Source organism: Miniopterus natalensis, chromosome 4, assembly GCF_054644295.1.
Source record: "Miniopterus natalensis isolate mMinNat1 chromosome 4, mMinNat1.hap1, whole genome shotgun sequence".
NCBI classification, from domain to species: Eukaryota; Metazoa; Chordata; class Mammalia; order Chiroptera; family Miniopteridae; genus Miniopterus; species Miniopterus natalensis.
The window spans coordinates 41147561-41162883 of NC_142084.1; the positions used below are offsets into that span (position 1 = coordinate 41147561).

Sequence of the window (15323 nt, forward strand, 5' to 3'; positions counted from 1 at the left end):
CACATGCATCCCTGAATCTGGGGACCCCAGGTTAAGAATCTCTGCTTTAAAAGGAGTAATTTTTTAGGTGACACAGCTTGTTATTTGTTTCTCTGTGATCAAGGGGAATACATGCATTTTCAAAATACTGTGGACTCTTTCAAGGACTTTTAGACTTCTTTTTCTCATTGTCAGTTATAGACCAGGACCTTGCTAATCATTTTTCCTCTAAGAGAGGGAATTTGAAAACTTAAAATTCCTGGTTACTCATTAATTAACAGCTTTTAAAAAAATTGAGATTGCATTATATGCCAAGTATGTATTAGGTGCGGGGATGTGAAGATGAACATCACAGCCCTTGATGGAAAGCAGGTCATGGTCTGGGAGTTGGAGGCCTCTTTAGGGACTTGCATCCTATAGCATCATCCCTGTCCAACATACTGTGTAATTATTTATTTATTTTATTTTATTTTTTAAAATATATCTTTATTGATTTCAGAGAGAGGAAAAGAGAGGGAGAGAGAGAGAGATAGAAACATCAATGATGAGAGAGTCATTGATCAAGCCCGCAACGGGGCATGTGCCCTGACTGGGAATCGAACCCCGATCGCCTGGATCCTAGGTCGACGCTCAACTGCTGAGCGATGCCCGGCCGGGCTACTTATTTTCTTAGTTATCCATTTCTCCCTGCTAGATCCCTGAGGGCAGAGGCCTTATCTGTACACTTAGAATAAAGCCTGGTACATACCTGATGCTCAGTTTATATTTATTGGCTGAATTAATGAACTCAGTAAATTTCGAGGGGCTCAGAAGAGTGGGAGAGAGACTGTCAGACAGAGGTGTGGTCCCTTGGAGCAGAGCATTGCAAGAGCATCTCTGGGGTCTTTGTTGCATTTCCTGTTGCTAGAAGAATTCTAGATTCTGTGAAAAGCTTGAAACCTGGTCAGAGGTTTTCTTTACCAGCATAGTAAAAGCAGCTTGTTTATGGGTGGAAGAAGGTTGTGGGGCTTTTTGTGTGTGGCTAGTAACTAATGGTGAATTTGTGCCTTCTTTTATGTTCCTCCAGTCAGGCTGTCCTTGAACCTTAATAGCATGCTCTCAGCTCTCCAGACAGCTCCATGGAGCTGTGGCTACTATTCATTTTTTTTTTTCTGGAAAAGAAGTAATTAGACTATAAGCTTTGCAACAATGTTTAGTAACTCAACTATTATTAGATTAACTCCCAATTAGGAAACTTTTATCCAATTTATTTGTGAAAACACTGGCTCGGGGTCTTGCTCTCAGATAAAAGGGTCTCCATTGAGTGCTGTGGCTTCCCATTTTCTTCTCTTATTTGAGGCTGGGAAGATACGTACATGATTCTTCTGCTGGGAAGTAGGCAGCACAGCTTTCACCTTGTTAACAAATCTTAGAGGAATGTCCAAGTGGCATTGCTGAGCCAATGGCAATAGTTACAGCAGATGAAACTGGACCCGTTCTCAGAGTTAGAGCTTTACAGAGCTAAGTAGAGAGGCTTTGGGTTTCCCCCTCTCCCCTTCTCTGGCCAGGCTAGATGATGCTATGAATGTACAACCGGTGTTCATTGAAGCACTGAGGCTTCCCACCAAGGAGGGAGGCAGGAGACACTGAGTTTCCGATTCTTCACTGAGCCTGGGTGTAGGGTGGAAACACAGGGCTGCTTGGAGTTGGGGTGGAGGGGGTGGGGGCAGTTAGCTTGGATTAGTTACTATTTCTGAGAGCATTTCCCCATGCCATCATCTTTCTTCTCCAGTTTCACTCTTGTCGCCTTTCATTCTCACCCCCAGCTCTTGCCCTCCTTGGCTGGCCTTGAGGGCCCAGGCTCTGCCATGAGGGGGAATGTTTCTGCCGACACAGGGGCCGTGCGGGAAAGCTCCATATGGACGCCTGAGCCCATTTGAGAGGTTTCCTTGACAAGGGACGCACATGTACCACCCGAAGACTTGGCCTTGGAGCGGGACAGAGAGATCCTTGTAGTATATGTTTGAGAATGAAAAGGCGGGGGGGAGGAAGGATAGGGGAAGTTAAAAAGAATGATCTTGTGAGGAAGGAAAACCTTCTAATACAGAAAGGAGGGGGAGCTAGAAAGGACAAGAAGAGACCCAGGTGGTGTCTATGAAGGAAAAATAGCCACGGAAGAAAGATGTGTTCTCCTCTGTTACTTATTTTTCCTCCCTTGGAATGTGAAAAATGTTGACCGACTAGGAAAGTCGCTAAAGCAGAAGAAACTTTCAACGTGTAATTAAAGCAAGAAAGCTTTGGCTTCATTTTGGGGTTAGAAAAGGACCCTGAGTGAACCTGCTTTGGAGATCTCTTGTTATCCCAGCCTCTTTGCTGGTTTCATAAAATCCATATGTACCTTATAGGAAACTGAACCCATGTGTTTTGGCCTCATTTCCACATAATACATTAAGATGTTGTTTTAAAAGAAGTGTTCTTGGGCCAAAAATATTATCAAGGTCTTTTCTTCCCTTGCAAACCAGAAAATTGTATTTACCAGGTGGAAAAGGGTACTGGGAAATTTCCAAGGATTCTCAAGTTGGGGTTGTGCCTTAGAATTTGTGCGTTTTGCATACATTTTGTTCTCAAAGCATACGTGTTATGGATTAGTTCAGCACAGTGCCTACTGACATGGTGTGAGAGTTGGGGGAAGGAAGACCGAGTCCAGGAGGGGAAAGAAGAAATGTCCAACAGTAACTGCAAGAGATGGTAGAGGTTAAGAGGAGAGAGACAGAGAGAAGCTGACGAGACTTCAGATGGGGTTCGTCCAGTGGTGGGGAACCTGGAAAGTGTCCTGTGTGGATTGAATTGGTTTTGGAATGGAGTTTGAACAGGTGGGATGTTTTAAGAGGGCGTTTCAGGTATGGGGGATCGTGTAATCAGAAAAGCACAGAAAGTAGGTGTTTGTTCTAAGAATGCGGCTCCTGTGAGGGACATGGGTGAGTGACGTGGGGCGAGACTGGAGATTCAGGCCAGGTGCAGGGAGGTTGAGAATGCCACCAAAGGACTTTTGGTTTTAATTTTATAGGTACCAGGGCCTCTCGTGGTTTCTAAGTCAACTCTTCCAGGAAGCTTAGTTTGGCAGCAAGGTTTGCAGTAGGAAGTGGAGAAATAAAAGACCAGGAGGAGGTCACACGGTGCAGGTGCAGGGCCTGGTGTGAGTGGGGAGTTACAGGCTGGAGAGCGTCATTCTGTGAGGTGGACCAGACAGAGTCCAGGGACTGGATTTGTGGGGCATCTCAGAGGATGGTGTTATAGATGACGATGAGGACTTGATCCTGGGAGAATGTTGGTGCCATTAATAATAGGAAAGAAAAAAATGGGCAGGAGTGAGATGAGTTCCCTTTATAAGAACCTGAATATTGGTTATGGTCTGATGTCCAGCAGAGAGTTGGAGGCGTGGGGCTTAGCCTGTGAGAGAATTTAGTGATAGAAAGTGTAATATAAAATAAAGAGGCATGAGATTGACATGAGGGAATATGTATTGGATGCTCATTGTACTATATGCTTTTGATCTACTTATAGGGTGTTTATCTCCTATAACCCTAGTGTTTATGTATATATGTGTGTGCGTATATACACATACACAAACACACTTAAAATATATATATTTAAATGTGTACAATTCCCATTGCTATATATGTAACAGTATTTCTCTGTATCTACAAAATTCTTATTACATATGTTATCTCTTTATACATATGAGACAGCTGAAGGGTGGAGATTAACTTGCTCATGGGCACATAGCTAGTAAGTGGCAATGCCTGGGTTTGAACTAAGAATTGTGCCACCCCAAAGACTTTGCTTCCATCACTAGGAGAAGGTAAGAACAATATACTTGAGAAACACTGAGGTTTTACTCTTAGTGATAAAAGTGGAGCCAGAAGAAATGCAGGCAAGTTCAGTGTCAGGTTGCTGAGGGACACTGTCAGATGCTAGATGGTGTCACAAGGTGGGAGGATGTGAGGACTGGCAGATGGCAGATGTTCTCTCCAACGGTGAAGTGTCTGTTGAGAGCAAGGGCTGAAATCAACCTGTAAGGGCTTCAGTGAGTGTCCAGGAATGGGCGATAATAAGGACAGATGTGTTTCCCACGTGACTAAAGAAGGTACAGGAAGAAGAGTTAGGACAGACGTGATAGGGAAGGGAGAACAGAGTAGGCCCTGAGTGGTATACGGCTAACTAATCACTCTCATATTCTAATTACCTGTTAGCTCACATCTATAATGTGTGTCTTCCTCAGTCCCCGAGGGCCCTTGAAGATTCTGAAGAACATTTGAGAATCATCAAGGAAAACATTAATATCAGGGTCATTTTGTTTTAATATCTGTCTTTTATGTTAACACATAAGTTGGCAATTCATACAAAGTCAGGTATATATGTTATTCTCAACCAAATTGCTTTACATAATACATATAAGAATATAATTATGATCTAGATTACAGTTATCTTGTTAAGGATTTTAATTGGCCTTTCAATGCGGTGTGCCGTATGTGGAGCCCTGGGTTGATCTTAGCTTTGTATGGTCTTCAGTATGCTCTGATGTTCACTGATTGTCTGATGGTCAGTGGGCATGAAGTGTTTTCTAGCCTTCATTATAGTTTCTGTGGGCCACAAGGTGCCGAGGTATAGTCACATTTTATTTACATAAAGCTGTTCCTCAGTGAGGAGTCTAATGACTTTATCAAAGTAAACGCGTTAGCCTTTGAACTGGGCTCTCTGGTGGTCCATCTCATATCTCCTGGTGTGAAAACGGAGGCCGTCTGTGATAATCCTGCTTTGTGGAAAAGGCCCATGTTGTACTCCTCCATGGCTTCTTCAGTATGCTTTGATGTTTCCCTCTTTGTCACATGTGGCCTGATCCTTGTCCTTGAATAGCCAGTGTCCTCCGGTCATAGAAGAGCCTAGAAAGAGTAGAGGTGAGAAGAACATGTTTCCCGGCAGGTCTCCAGTGTCATCAGCATGATATTAAATTACAGGCACATGGAGAAGAGTAAGAGTGTCAATGGTGCGTTGCATTGCTCTTGTTAACCTTGGGACCAACTTTCTGACCTGGGTCCACCTGTCTTTGCCAAGCGCTAGAAGGATGTGTCCCTGCCCCCAGGTTCAGTGGTGGAATGGATTTCCTGCTCAGTCCCAGCTTGCAGTCCAGCAGCGGCCACATGTGGACAGGGGGCAGCCCACTTCTCCATTCCTGTTGCTGCAAAAATGACACACAATCCTCGCCCTCTTCTGTGGGCTGGTCTCTGTCGTCGTGTAATGTAAAGGAGGCCCAAGTGAGTAGTGTGCAACATTTTCCTTCCTCCAGTATGGGGAACCGCCCAGTCTTAGAGCGTGCTTGTCATTGAATGGGGAAAAGAAATCTCTTTAAAAAAACAGCAAAAACCCAGCCTAAAGGTTTACTGATTTAGCTTTGCTGGCCCTGGGTTGCTAGGCAGTACTGGTTTTCACGTGAGAGAAAAAGAAATGTCTTAAACAATAGCAAAACAATAAAACTCTGAAGTTTCTCAAAGCTTTATGCCCACCTGATCATGGAGAAGAGGAGGAGGATCACGGGTGCCTTGCATTACCCTTGTTAACCTTGGGACCACTACTCGGTCACCTGAGGAGTGACTGTTCAGTGTAGAAGTCAAGACCAGAGTATCTGACAGATTTCACAGGGTGTATTTTCTTTTTTTTCCTTCTTCCAGTTTTCATGAATGTTGGCCTCTTTGGCATCGCCATGAAAATTACTTTACTGTTAGATTATTTTTGTCTCAACAGGGCCTTGCATTTTCTAGAGTGTTTAAAAAGAAGCTTTAAAAGGCACAGAAGACTTTGTTTTCCACGTCTTTTCAGGAGAGTCAGAAAGTAATAATGACCTTGTCTTTGGAGTTCTCCTCTTTTCATAAGCGAAAACACAGGGACGCTATGCTTTGTGCTGCTGTGTAGCTCTGTAGAGGGTAGGTAGTATTTCCCCCTGCGACAGGAGTGGTTTGATAAGAAGAAATTTGGGACACAAGGGTCTTTCATTCTGCAGTGTTTTTGTGTCCAGTGTGGAAAAAGCATCAGGACCATCTCAAGAAAACTGAGGAGCCGCAGTGTAGAGGGGGAGTAGGTTTATTCTTTGTTGTCTAAGGAAGCACACTCAGTACAAGTTAGCAGAACTTGCCAGGAGGTGTGTTTTTGATTCAGTAGAAGGAAGGACTTCATAAGATTTTTTAATAATGAGAATGTGCTCATGCTAGAGTTGGGATTGAGGCGTTGGAGGAAAGCTAGCAGACCTCTGAGGTCTGATCCTTGCTGAAATTCTCCGCCAAAGTCTCCGGGAATGCAAAGCTGCAAAGACAGAGCGAAGCTCAGTGCTTGGAATGCGGCACTCAGTCGGTTTTCATGGAATTAAAACTGAGGGGTACGATCCTTGTGTTCATGCACCTCACGTCTGCGATGCATCTCTTCTAGGGTCACTCGGCTGGTCAGTGGTGGTGCTGGCTCCAGAGCTGATAAGCCCTAGACTGTAAATGGCTATAAGTAGAAGGCTTTTCTTCATGGTTACTGTCTAATACCTGGACTGCTCTATTCTCACCCTCAGAGATAGCAGGTCTGGAATATATGTAGATTGAACTAAATCACCAAAAATAAAGGATTTTGATGTCTCAAATATATGTTCAGAAATTAAAGTTTCACCAAATAGTACAAGTGGGCCAGTAGAAACATGAAGTATCATCACTTCAATATTATGTAGAGTGATTTTTCTGAATCGCGAGCCAGAGTATTGAAAATAAGTGCACGCTTTTAGCAAAAGCTTTGGAATTAAAAAGGGTGAAAGTTGATCATTTGCATCTGACTAGGATTCTGGCTGAGAAAAGGTTTCTTTCTTTTTTCTCTTTTCCTGGAAAGATATCCTGCTACTTCGCAGACAGGCAGGGCTGGAAGAAGGGTACTTAGTCTCCAGACTCTGAACTCTTAGCCTCTCCCCCTTTAACCTCTCTCTGCCCCCGTCTGTAGTGCCCCATGTCATTTAGTGCAGACACGTCCTAGCACACAGCCCGACCCCTCTGAGAACTGCTCACTGGGGAGATAGGCCCTCAGCATGTTTTTAAGACTTGGTGTCGCTTTCCTTAGATCTATTGACCAGAGGCGGCTAAACCATAAGAATAGTCTCTTCTAGAGATTTGGAATCACGATGTGGAGAAACACAGCCAGTTACTGTGAGGTTGTCCCCAGGCTCCAGGCTGAAGAAAACCCCTGTAGTGGGTCTGGTGGAGGAGACAGTGCACAGGGAAGATTTAAAATGCAGAGGCGAGAAATGGAGAGTTGCTGGTTGGCTTTTGATGGCCTCATCTTACTAATCTGGAATAGTTTTGACTGGTTCCACTTCCTGCTATTTCCTTTTGATAAATCCATTTTTACTTCTGTCAACTTGGTAATGTTTTGGTTGCAACCAAATCCTTTTTGGACAGTGTGAGTGCAAAGTACCTGTGGTTTGATAAATTTACAGGCACACAGTTTCTGCACTGACTTGGAGTTAAGTCAGTTTAGTTTATATTTCAGTGTACCTCCTGCATGTCTATAGGGCTGGCTGCTTCCTAGACCTAGTTCTTATGCAAACACTCTGAGTATGTCTGAACAACATAATTTTAGGTGAAACTAGGCTTTTGAAGTCACCCAAACCAGAACCTGTGGCTGTATTCCCATAGTTTTATGATTAGAATTTCTTTAACTTTCTTTTGCAGTTTTCTCTTCACAGACCAGAAATGGCTTTTCTTTCAGCAATCACATAATTTCTTTTTTCTGGGTAATTGTTTCCTGTCTCTTGGTGTCTAGTCCGATATATCCATTTCGCTCCCCACTGCCTTCTCCCACATCTCCTGGCCGGGTGGCCCTCTGGGCTGCCATTTAGTGAGCAGTTAACATTTTAAAGTCTACTTCTGCATCTGACTTCCTTTTCTTCTATCTAGAGCCGTAATTTCAAAGCTTTATTTCATTAGGACCCACTTTGAAAATTTAATGGATGCTTTGGGTCCTGTTCCCAGAAAATAGTACATTAAATACAGTAAGTCCTCACTTAATGTTGTGAATAGGTTCTGTGACTTTAAGCAAAATGAAATATAATGAAAGTGACTTACCATAGACTAATGGATACAAACAAGAGTTAATCTTTTACTGCATCTCAACATTTTGACGAAATGACGTTGAATGAAATGACATTATTTGAGCACCTGCTGTCTACCCAAAGGAAATGGATACACAGTTTTAGGAATTTCTGGGACTCCCAGGTCAGGAACCTACCACCATGGGGGAAACCAAGAGCTGCAGTAAAATCTATGAGAAGTTAGGGTCCAGAACATTCCTTCAGGCTCAGCCTTTCTCGTCTTTGGCTGTTGACTTATCTCCCATACTTCTGCATAGGAACTAGGAGGGGAGAAGGTAAAATGTCATTCCTTTTAGGTTCATGATTTATTCCATCAGTGACACTTTGTAGTTCCTGTTCCCTACCCGGGCCAGCCACCAAGGAAACCTTCTCTTAAAATACTGATTTCTCAGTTTGGCCAAGGAAAGTATGAGCCCACAGTGAAAGACATTCTGCTTAAATAATGAAAGACAGCCACTGCCCATGACCTTGAGATATGCTGGTGTTCAGCCTGCATGGGGAAGGGACAGCTGGAAGAAGTCATCTCTGTCCAGGTCAGGTCTTCACAGTATAACCTCAGGATCTCATCTGAATTCTTCTGAATTTCCCTGAAATTAGAACCATTCTGAAGCACTGCTGTGGAACTGAGTGATAACTGATTGTTGAACATAGGCCTGTATCTCAGTTTCTGCATCTTTAGAATGGCAACCAGTAACGTCCAGCCTACCCCGTGTTTTGACTTAGGAATCTTAGCCAGAAAATGGCTAAACTAAGGGTTGATAGCCTTCGTTCATGCACACTGGAGTGGAATAGTTCTATTTTTGCCAGACTGCCATGAGTCCCCTGATTTCCACTATAACTAAAGTCAGAGTAAAAGGACTACCTGGTGAAGGAGAAGTCGCCTGTTGAGTGAAATACCAGCCTCTCTGGGTGCGACAGGGTCCTTAGCACCGCCACCATATTTGGGGATTTGCTGGCGACCGATACTTAGATTTATCACAGGGATATAGTGTCTGGTTGGACTGATACCTAGATTTATCACAGGGATATAGTGGGGACACAGAAGAGACAACACAGGGGGAGTCTGGAGGGATCATATGCCATCTCCCTTATGCTCTACCCTCCCAGGAGGGGTCAAACAGAGCAAACTCTTCCCCCAGCACCGAAAAAACAGCAACATGTATGTGGCGTTTCTGTTCAGGGAAGCCTGTTAGAGGCCGAGTGCCCATTGGAGGTAGTCACATGGGCATCCTTTGCCTAGCGTGTACCCAAGTGCCAGGCTCCCAGGTGGAAGACAGGTGTTCTGCATAACACCTACACATGGGCACCTTTGTCCCGTTGAGGCACTGCCGAGCATCCTCACCACTTAGGGAATGTTTTATGTAAGTTTAGAGAACTGTACACTAAACAAGTTCCCAGATGCCAACCCAGGGTCAGCTCGGCAAGCAACCCTTTGTAAGGAGGGCCCTCTAGACCTGCTGTTTATTATTCTGAGCTCCCAGGGCGTCTTTTAACTACCATGGTGAGGACCTGGAGGGTCAGGCATGAGGGTGATGTTCTCTGCCACTGGGATTCATTCTCTCTCGCTTTGGAAGTGTCCGCCCCCTTCTACCAGTGAAGTGTGTGTTGTCAGCCTTAGTAAAAAGGGCAGAATTGGCTATAGGAGAAGATTTGATTTTGGGTTGTGGGCACACAGTGCAGTATACAGACCTTGTAACATAGAAACCCACACCTGAAACCTATATGATCATATTAGCCAATGTCACCCCAATAAATTTAATTTAAAAAAAGGGCAGGATTAACTTTACTGAGGAGCACGGGAATCAAGAATATGGTCAGAGCAGGGTAAGTAAATTACAAGCCTTGCAGCCTTATATTGGATTAATTGGGCACAGGGTGGAAAGCCCTTCAAAAGCCCTTCTTGTTTTAACTTGCCAGGTGGTCCATTTCTCCTGGAGAGTGACCCCTACAGGCAGGAATCAGCTTATTAGCTTTATTTTTGTTTTCACTGCTAAGCTCTGTTGAGTGCTGCCGGGCCTGTCCTGCCCGCCCTCTGTGCCTGGTTAAAACTCCCCTCCTTCCCTCCGCCTGGCAGCCTAGTGTCTGGGTGACAATGACCCTCCTCAGATCTGCTCCTTCCTCCATTCCTTTTCTGGATTTTTCTTTTTATTAAGTTTTTATAAAAAAGTTTTAAAACTAGCTGTAGCCTTTTGTCAGTATTTCTTAGATGAGCTTGCCATCCAGTATTAACACTCTTTCCCTCTTCCCTGTCTCAAGGTCATCATTTCTTCTCATGTAGATAGCTATAGAATTATTGTTTCTCTTCAATTTTAGTATCTGAGCTGGTCATACTAAAAGTAGCCCCTAATACATAGCGAGTTAGGGGAAGAGTTTGATTTTTACCTGTGTTTGTGTCCCAGGTCTTGTCTTGATCAGGTAGCCATGAGCTCGGCCAGTCTTTATGCAGTGTTGCGTGTCTTGTTACCAAAGAGATGCAGTGAGTCTTCACTTAACCTTAACGTAGTCAGTAGGGTCTGTGACTTTAAGCACAGTGACGCAGACGACAGGAGTTTTACACTAGGCTAATAGACACAGTGAAGTCCTTACAGCATCTCATCAATGAGATCATGAAGCGATATTGAATGAAGCATTGTTCCAAGACCTGCTTTACAAGTACCTAGAATTTTAGAGCAGAGTAAAACCTAATCACTTAAAGCTTCCTAAAGAACTGTACTGTTAACGTAAGAAATCATTCAAACCTGTGAAGAATTTTTGTGAGTTTATTTGAGCCAAACTGTCAGCAATTCCCAGGAAGCCAATACCTCAACGGATTGAGATAATGCTCCCAAGAAGGGCAGTTTTGCACCTTGCTTTATAGATTACAATCAGAGGGGGAGGCGTAAGTGGGTTACAGGAAATCCACTGGTGATAGAGATTAGGGAGGCGGGAGAAAGCAAAGCGGGGAAACCTCTGGGATTGGATCAAAAGTAAAATGATGGACACACTTCTTTTACTTAGGTGGGTGCAGGATAGTTAACAGTCAACAATTAACTCAATAACAATGAGGGGATTTGTGGCCTCCACAGAGTGGTGCCTTTGCATTGAGGGGTCTGGAAAAAGGAAAATTACTTTGACATTCCAATGATATGTTATCTCAGATGCAAAAAGACAACAGGCTTAGTTAAGGTGAAAATTAACCTTTGTTGGGGAAAAATGCTCCCTTAGTACGTGACTACCCGACACAGACAGCTTTTAGTTAAAAAGTTTTAATTTCAGACCATCCTTGTGGTTACTTTAGTTTTCTGAATTTGCAAGGCCGCCATGCAGGCCTTCCCTGAGCTTGTCAGGGTTAGCATGTGGCCCCTTTTCGTCCACAATACTTTGGAATCTGCTTCCATATAACCTGGAAATGTGGATGAACTCAGATTGGTCATGGGTTGGTGATTGATATAGCTATGTGATGTGTACATAGGAGTTCATTATATTATTTTTGCTTGTGTGTGTGTGTGTGTGTGTGTATAAAATCTGAAGTTATTCCTGATAAAAGTTAAGTGATCTGATATTTGGCTTTGGCGCCCTTTTTTCAGCGCAATTCTTAATTCAGTCAACAAATGTTTATTAAGCTGCTCCTCCATGCCTTGTGCTACATGGACAGGCACAAAAGATTAAGAGAAAAAGCGGATATTGCTTTTGAGAAGTTCACTTTTTAGTGAGAAAGACAACACTGCAACTGGCTCTGACCCAGCAGAAATCTCATAACATGGTCTGAAGATTGTATATTAGAGTTTCAGCCCATAAGAAGCCATTGGCTTTCTTTGTCCAAAGCCAGGTTAAGACCAGCTCTGCACCTGAAAGACTTAAATGCACTTATGGGGCATCCCTTTGTGAATCAACTTAGTTGTTTCTTCAGGAGATTCTTACCTGTTCCTTTCACAGCAGCGAGCTAGGCCTGCAGGGGCTAGAATGGATGTAGTTATAAAGTGGAAGATCCCTGTTCCTGCGCATTGCAGGCTGCTTGGGGAGGAGGTCAGGCCCTAGGGCTCCCTGAGCGCCCGGGCTCCCAGACACCAGCCAGCTCTAGTTCATGCTGACCGTGAATCACCCAGCCAGTGCTGAGAGGGTGGCGAGTACTGGTTTGCCTGCAGTTTATGGATAATGCGGGAGACGGCATCTTGATACGAACTTCCCCAAGGTCACGCAGCTTGCTGTATTCATTTACAGCCTGACTTGTTCCAAAAAGGGTTTCAGGCAGTTAAGCCACACAGTTAGAAAGTTTCTTGTGGTCTTCCTACTGTCCCAAGAAAAACAAGACCGTATTTTTTTTTAAAGCTTAAATGATGCATAGTGTTTCAGTCAATATTACTACATGAACAGTTCCAAGTTTAAATTGCACCAAAGTGCTTATGTACGTCTCTGTTGGAATGTGTGGGAGCAAGAAAGGAAATTTCTGTATTTGATTTCATCAAGTCATGAGCTTCACAGAGTCTGTGGAGCCACACATGCCAGTGCCTGGTTGTGTGCACAAGGAAGTTGTTATTAATCATTGCACAGCTGGTGTGGTGTTTGTCATCAGCATTACTTAATTACGACAGTGCACATGGGCTGCAGACTGTCGATTGTGCCAAACCAGATCTCTAATGTGGCTGGATTCATAGACTTTGGGGAAGATTTATAATCCTCTGTAAATGGTAGTAGTTCTAGATATATTCCTATAGAGAAACAGTGCACATCTGAAACACACACAAAATCTGGATTGTACTCTCTGGTGTATTATTCTCAGTATTAACCTCCTGTTCTCTTTTCATTCGTTGCTGAATCAGTTTTGCTTTTTTTGTATATTGAAAATGGAATTCATTTATAGTCTCTGCCTTTTTTTTTTAGATGATTGTTTTTCTTTCTCTACCTCAGCTGTAAGTAAAAGAGGAGACATTGTTTCTCCAAGGAAGACTTCAAACACTTGATTTCTCTAGAATGTCATTTCTGTTTAGATGCAAATAGGGGAAATGACCACTAAAAGGATTAGTCACCATTTTCAGAATTTAATGAAGGAATTAGGTCATTTGCGCTTTCTGTGCTAAAGAGCTCAGAGGGAGCTGTGCTTACTGATGGATTGATGTGGAAAGATTCTTGGAGTGATAATTGTTTCTTGTGCTTATTTTATTCCTGTGATTCCTGCAGGACTGTGTTCCTCCAGGGCTCAGGGCCACCAACACATCTGCAGTTGAACTTCTTTGGAAGTCTGCTGTGGCTGTATCCAAATTCCATGTAACTTAAAACTTTTTACTTGACTTTATTATTCAGGGGAGTCCAAACTGTTGTAAATTGTTTCCGATTCTTCCTTGTTTCCCATTCTTGGCAGCTTCCCTGTTCATTACTCTGGATCAGTGATTCTTTTTTTGATGAACAAAATAAAAGATTTATTTTTTTTACTTTTTTATTGTTGAGAGTATTACAGGTGTCCTCCATTTACCCCCACACCCCCTTTCACCCATCTCCCACCCCACCCCAGGCCCCCCGCCTGTCCATTGTCTGTGTCCATGGGCTGTTCATATATGCCTATTAGTTCTTTGGTTAATCTGTACCCGCCCTCCTTCTAGATCAGTGATTCTTAACCAGCTTTTTATGTTTCAAACCCCTTTGAGAATTTGAAAGATAACAGTTTACTTTCTGAAAAAGTACACAAATGCATATTTACAATTGACTTTAGGGCATATACTAATACTGAAGCCTACAAGAGACCTGTGAGGAACCTCTGCTTTGGTGAAATAAACTTAGTGATATTGAAGTAACTTTATAAAAATATGTGGCCCATTTACACATGTGGAGAGGGAGGGAGGGAGGGACGGAGGGAAGTTTATCAAGTTACAGGTGTCCACATGTGTTACTTTTTACTTGTGTATTTACCAGTATTATTTATTGTCCTTTTATGATCTAAAACAGATATCTCAAATACATGCATTCAGATGACAAGGGCAGATCTCAAAATCTTACAGTATAAACCCAAACTAGGTTAAAGGAGAAAAAACAAAACCAAAAGCTTGGTATCAGTCAATGGAGGAAAAGGCGAGAGATGAGCCAGTGACGTTTCTGAAAGTGGGCCCAGGCCATTTCCAGTTTGCTGCTGACTGACCTTCCCCAGCGCCAGATGGCACAGGCGCATGTGCCGTCTTCAGGGGTCCCCCGGCGGAGGAGGTGAGGGGGTGGTTTGGCAGCCTTGGGTAAAGACTGGAAACTTCCACCAAGGTAGAAGCTCCTCCTGACCACCCTGCTCTCGTGCTAGAGGAAAGAGAATGGCAGGGGTGACTCCCTCTCGGACACCCCAGGGTCACTGATCTCCAGCAAGAAAGGGGTCAAAAAGAAAGCATGAAAACTGAAACTGAGTTAAGAAAAAGAGCTTTTGTGGGATAGGAAAATGGGAAAAATGAGCCCTTGGGGTGTGTGTCCTTTCCTACCTTGATAACTCCCAGCTGGAGCCCCTAGAAGTTGCCCTCCCCGTGGTCCGCCTTCTGCCTCGAGAATGATGGGAAGTGGCTGCTGACTGGGCCGCCGAGGGCAGAGGCTCATGGCGGGGGCTGAAGGGCCGGGGCCTCTGCTGGGACGGTGCACAGCCCAGGCGGGAGGTGACAACGCAGACGCGGCATTTTGGCAAAAGCACAGAGATGAGGTCAGAGACCAGGCTCGGAGAGCCCTGGCGGCATCCTTGGTCCCCCCAAACCATTTGGTTGTGGAATGAATTGTGTTTCCTCAAAACCCATAAGGTGAAGCCCTAGTGCCCAGTGTGATTCTGTTTGGAGATGGGTCTCTAAGAGGGTAATTAAAGTTCTACCAGGCCGTAAGGATGGGGGTCCTAGTCCAGTAGGACTGATGTCTTTGTAAGAAAAGAAAAAAGACACCAGGGATATACATGGACAGAGGATAGGCCGTGTGAGGACATGGCGAGAAGTGTGGCATCTGCAATCCAAGAAGAAAGGCCAACCCTGCCATCGCCTTGATCTTGGACTTACATCTTTCAGAACTGTGAGAAAATAGGTATCTGTTGTTTAAGCACCTAGTCTATGGTGTTCTGTTGTAGCAGCCCTAACAGATGAATTTAGTTTCGCAGAATACCGTGCAGGGAACACTGTAGTGCATAGCAGAAAACAGACATCTAAAGCATGGGAAGAGAGTCAAGATGTCACCCATAGTGTAGTGAACAAAGCTGCCCATTGAAGAC

The 15323-nt window shown here is 43.9% G+C and overlaps 1 protein-coding gene across 2 annotated transcripts in view; it reads left to right on the top strand.

Moving 5' to 3' along the window:
- ARHGAP10 (Rho GTPase activating protein 10) overlaps positions 1-15323 on the top strand; it is a 249936-nt gene that overhangs the window by 178586 nt on the left and 56027 nt on the right. The gene's annotated exons all lie outside the window — the stretch shown is intronic.